Source organism: Pteropus vampyrus, unplaced genomic scaffold (assembly GCF_000151845.1).
Source record: "Pteropus vampyrus isolate Shadow unplaced genomic scaffold, Pvam_2.0 Scaffold53, whole genome shotgun sequence".
NCBI classification, from domain to species: domain Eukaryota; kingdom Metazoa; phylum Chordata; class Mammalia; order Chiroptera; family Pteropodidae; genus Pteropus; species Pteropus vampyrus.
The window spans coordinates 8428338-8434212 of NW_011888834.1; the positions used below are offsets into that span (position 1 = coordinate 8428338).

At 33.2% G+C, this 5875-nt stretch overlaps 1 non-coding gene across 1 annotated transcript; it reads left to right on the plus strand.

Moving 5' to 3' along the window:
- Positions 1 to 4470: 4470 nt before the first annotated feature.
- On the plus strand, positions 4471 to 4589 carry LOC111739786. The gene has a single exon (XR_002780373.1). It is a non-coding gene; the product is annotated as a 5S ribosomal RNA (ribosomal RNA).
- Positions 4590 to 5875: the final 1286 nt, after the last annotated feature.

The window sequence follows — 5875 nt, forward strand, 5'->3', positions numbered from 1 at the left end:
GTGTAGACAAAGAATTCTTCTAAGCAGAGAGGAGAGATAAAAACAGAGATGATGTCATAGACTAAGACCATATTTTAGAAAAAACAGAAAAGGGGTGTTTTCATTTTGTTTTACCATAATTCGACCTGAGCAGTCTATCTTCAATACATGGATGTAGCAACAGCACTGACACCTACATATTGATAAGCTCTAAGTAAGCACTTTACACGCATTCTTTTCTTGGTCTTCACACATTTTATTAGGTTGTTAGTAGTATTACCACAAATTTAAAGGTAAGAAACTGAGATTTAGAATTATGTAACTTTTCTCTTAGTAACACTATTAATGGTGGTGCCAAAGCTCAATTTCAAGTCTATCTGGTTGGAATGCCAATGTTAACTTGCTTTTTTATACAGACTGCATAGAAACTGGTCTCTTCACTAATATTAGGCTAACGTTAGCAAGCACTCCATAAAAAGATAGGTAGGTCTTATGTGTGCAAAATACACACGTGGAAAAATATACTTTAAAACTAACAGAAAGCAAAAACGAATTCTCCTTATCATTTACACTAAACTTTTCATTTCAATGATTTCTAGTATTCTTTTCCTTAGCTACTTGCAGTATGATTTGACAACACTGATATGGCAGCAGATCTACCAACTTGAGTAGGTCTGGTTCTGGGGGAACCAATCCAGCTCTAGATGATAAAATGCACTGAGTCTGGTGAGCAGAATAAAGAGTTTCAAGCAAGTTCGTCAGCAAAGGTCTGAGATAAAGTAGTTGGTTTCCCAGTAGATGGCAGCAAAAGCAAAACAAGAGCAGGCAGTCTGACAAGCTGGGTGACTGGGCAGAATCGAAATCAAAGAGATTCATCAGTAGGTAATAGATCCAGAGGCAAAAACAAACAAACAAAAAAAACTACAAAAAACAATGATTCAGAACTCCAGTCTCCGGATAACTTGTCTATTATGAGTAGACTAGGGAACAAGATCTAAAATGAAAATAAGAAAATGTGGCAAGAAATGTTCCTTATCACATAGTCTATGTTGACTTAACTTGGGAAGCTAAGGGAGATCAGGTTTGAGGATATCCATAGTTACAACAGTTCAACATCTAGAGGCAAGATAACAGCACATGTGACTAGAAATAAGGCCAAATAATAAGAGTAGAATCTATTAAATAACTTTTGTCATAACAGAAACTAGATGGTAACTGGATACCAAAAGAGTCTTATATCAACATAAAATCTATAAATACCTTTTTAAAAATTTCCAGTCGGTTAATCTCTATTCCCTCCTACTACTCTAATCAAGAGCAGTTTTACATGTCGATTATAGCACACAAATACACATTCTAACCTTTACTTCGGTTCCTTTCTACTTGTGTGGTTATACTGTCCCTTCCACTCCCCGTGTCTTTCCTTTCTTTGTCTTTAGTTTGCATCCCACTTTTACCACTCTTTCCCTTTTGTGAAAGTTTCTCATTATTTTCTTGCTGTCATATTGCATCACAGCAGCACTTATCATGGCAAAAGGCAATCTAAGCAGCAGCTGGAGAGCCCAGGAGATCCTGTCATAGGTGCCAACTGGTAAGGAAAAGATGGATAGAATCCACTCTTCTGTGTGCTTCCAGTATCATTTTCTAATTCCATGGCAGTGGAACTGGGCTATATCTATTAGTGATAACATTTTCTATTAAATTATTTAAAAAGGATTTTTTCTAGAGCACCTAGAGATGCTACGTTATATTCATAAAGAATAAATATTACCTATGTTTTTAGGAAGTTCTTAGCAAAATAAAATTCAGCTTCTGTGCACTTCGCCATTTAGGGTATTCGGTAGAAGGGATTAACAACAGGGAAGAAACAAAAAAAAGATAAACATGTCTTACCCCACTAATTTAACATTTTTCTATGTTTCCATTTTAAAGAGTCTGCTAGCATCTTCAGCATGAGTAACATATGATTGAAATACCTAAAACAATACTGACATAATCATAGTAAGATGTATATAAAGTATATCCAGTAAAGTTATCAGCTTTACATTGTTGATCTATACATCTACCATAATGACAGTGTATTTTATCAATGGCAATGATATTGAGGGAATTCAAGTCCTTGAATCCAGAATTCCATATTTTCCTTAGGTTTAGTGTGTTTTTTTTTGTTGTTTCTTTTTTTTTTAAGAGAGGCACTAAATTTTCACGTAGCATCCTCTAAACAGACATTACATTTCTAATTAGTAACCTTGATATTTCCAAACAATTTTCAAATATTTCACTATAACTATATGAGAAAAACCTAGAGATAATAGTTAAACCATTTTGACAAATTAATGGAAAACATAAATTGGTCCTCTTCCATCAAATTTAGTCCTTAATTTCTTTTTTACTATTTGCTTACTTGAAACAATAGAGTATGTAGAATATTGGATTCTACAATTTAATATTTACAATTTTTTTTTCTTTCACTGGTATATGCATAGTCTGGTTGAGTTGACTGATTTCAAGTCTAAATAAACAGCAAATTTTTTTATACATTACAACAAGGATCAACAAACTTTTTCTGTAAAGGGCTAAATAGTAAATATTTAGGCTTTGGGGACATATGGCCTCTAACTACTTAACTCTGCTATTATAGCAGGATAGCAGCCATAGACAGTATATAAACAAATGAGTATGCCATGTTCCAATAAATCTTTATTTACAAAATTAGGTAACAGGCTGGATTTGGTCCACAGACTGTAGTTTCTGACCTCTACATCAGAATTTCTCTCTTTCACTGCTTCTGACCTTAAACTGTTTCACAAAAATTATAGGCAGAAATATATATGTATGTATATATATGTAACTTTTATGTGTGTATATATATAAACTTTTGTGTGTGTGTATATATATATATATATATACACGTATATATCAAACTTTTATTATCACATTAAATAGTTGTACATGTTTGTACTCCTGATATCTTTGCAGTTTTATGTAGGTGTTTGTGGTCATCTGACTCACTCTTCTATAGTTTTACAGATAGCAAGCACTGTTTGGCCTAATGGCATTGTTAAAAAAGAGGGGGGAAAAACCTATTTTCCATAACCATTTCCTCTTCCTTAATTTTCTATATAAAACAGTCTCACAGAAGATCAAAGCCATTTATGGAATCATGCAAAGTTAGACGAGAAGGAACTCAGTAGGCGTTTAGTTTAAGGTCCTGTTTTGCAGATGAGGATATTGGGATAAAAGAATTAAGTGATCACCCAAGTCAGTCTAAATAGGGAAAACAAAACAAACACACACAATTCCCAAGCTGAAGTCAAGCCATTATATATTTAGTAAAGTATAAGGAGCATATTTCTTCCCCATTTTAGCAATACAGGCTGCACACTCACATCTTTACAAAGCATACCTCTAACAAACTCTCAGTAGATGAAACCAATTCACTTCTGTAAATCTCTGTCATCTATTCAGAGAAAGGAACAACCTAACTCTGATCTGAATGTTGGAGGAACGCATTGGTTGTGAACAATGAAGACAGGTCTTCTAGAAAAGCCAAAGTCAGTCTAGTTTTGATTATACTGTTTGTGTGTCTGTGTGTGTCTGTTTTCCCCTGTGAGCTTGTGGAGATGAGCAAAATGTGTGTGGAATGTGATCTCCAGGAGGGTACCAGAAGCTGGATGTGAGGTTGCTAGGCAATTTTCCCTATTGTTTTAAACAAACCGCACAGGGCTGGCAGCAGCTGTCAGAGTTCCTGGCTCTTAAGAATAACAGAGCTGAAAAACACAAAGAACAAAGGTCTTCTACAATAAATGGCAATAAATAACAGGAACTTTCTATGCCAGTAAATGCAGGCACTTGGATGTTAAAGCAATTAATAAGGTTAACAAACACAAGAGGTCATTTGAATTCTATTTGTTGTCAAATACTTTTTCCCTCCAGACACTTTAATTTAAATGGTAAGACAATCTGAAAAAAGAATTGTAGAATATGATTTTAATAAATTCTTCCTTTAAAATCACCATTTTCTTGCTCATTTATTTTTTATTTTATTTGTGGAGAATTTCACCTCAGGGACAACAGTATAAACCTTACTTTGAGTACATTTCAAGACCTTAATAAAAACAAATTCTACAATTTATGTTAAAAACAATCACACAACTGTACTATCACCGTAAGACTCTTTTTTTTTTAACCCCTTTATTATGTATACCCATTCCTTTGCTCATTCTCTCTTCATCATTAAGGTGATTATATAAGGTTACACATGGAACAAACTTAAATAGAGCTACACACACACACACTCAAGATAATGTATAACTGTTGAAATCTGAATAACCTCTATGGGTTGTATTATTGTCAAATTTTTGGTTGTGACAGTGTACAATAGTTGTGTAAGAGATTGCCATTGATAGAGGCTGTGATACATAAGACTTATTGGTACATTGCTTTGCAACCTCCTGTGAATCTAAAATTATTTAAAAATAAAAAGTTTTCATCTATGGCCATGCCACCCTGAATGTGCCTGATCTCATCTGATCTCAGAAGCTAAGCAGAGCCGGGCCTGGTTAGTACTTGGATGGGAGACCACCTAGGAATACCAGGTGCTGTAGGCGTAAAAAAACAAAAAAAAGTTTTTAAAAACCAAACAGGTTTTTAACTTTTTAACATTTCAAAATTAGAGCTTTTTTCCTTAAACAATATATCCTAGTCTTATTGGTTTAATTCATACCAATGTGTAAATGATTCCATCCTTCCTTCAGTTAATTTGTGCTTAGGCATTTATTTCAAAATAATTTGAAAGGTATAACTCAAATTATCTGCTAATCAATTTTTTTCGACATGCTGCTTGGCTTAAAAGTCAATTAGATAATTATTTTTTTAATCTATTTATGGAGTCTAAACCATTGGAAAATCTAAAATTAAGGATCATTCTGAATGGAATAAAGACTGTATACATTAATAAACGAGTCTTTTCAAAACAACGTTCTTTGTTTTTCCAAGTGTGTGTGTGTGTGTGTGTGTGTGTGTGTGCATTTTAACATTTTATTTAGTATAAATACAGATATGGGAAATTACCAAGATAGTACACAGAAGTTCCATGTACCCTTCACTTAGTCCTCCCCAGTGATTACATCTTGTATAACTATAGTCAAAATCAGAATCAGGAACTTATATTGGTACAGCGTGTATGCATAGTTATATCCCACTTTAACACATATGTATAGATTCTTGTAACCACCACATCCATTAAGATTCAGAACTATGTCATCATCACAAAAAACTACTGGTATAGACATTTTACCAATTCACATGAAGTGTAGAAATTTCACCTCCTTTCAAGTCCCTCAATCTTATATGTTTATCATATAATTGTCTTAAATATTTCCTTACATATATTGATTTCCACATCAGACAATGTTGTGCCTTTTCTGTCAAATATATAATAAAATACTCAAGAAGAGAAGAAAAATAAATTGTATTTACATTTACTCTTTCCATTATTCTTTTCTCTTTCTTGATGTTTCAAAATTCTTTTTAAAAATTGTTTCCTTTCTGTTCAAAGAATTTCCTTTTGCCTTGCTTTTAGGGAAGGTCTACTAGGGACAAATCCTCTTAGTTTCCTTCATCTAAGAATGTCTAATTTCCCCTTCATTCATGAAGGACATTTCTGCTGGATATAAAATTCAGGGCTGATAATTCCTTTCTTTTAGCATTTGAAAAATGCTGTACCACTTCTTTCTTGCCTCCATGAATTTTTTCCCTGCAGGCAAGGTACAATTTTTTGCTGTTTTTAAGGTTTTCTTTTTCTTTACTTTTTAAAAGTTTTATCGTGATGTGTTTGGGTGTAACTGTACTATTACTTAGAATACTTACATATATATTTACTTTTGAAATATTA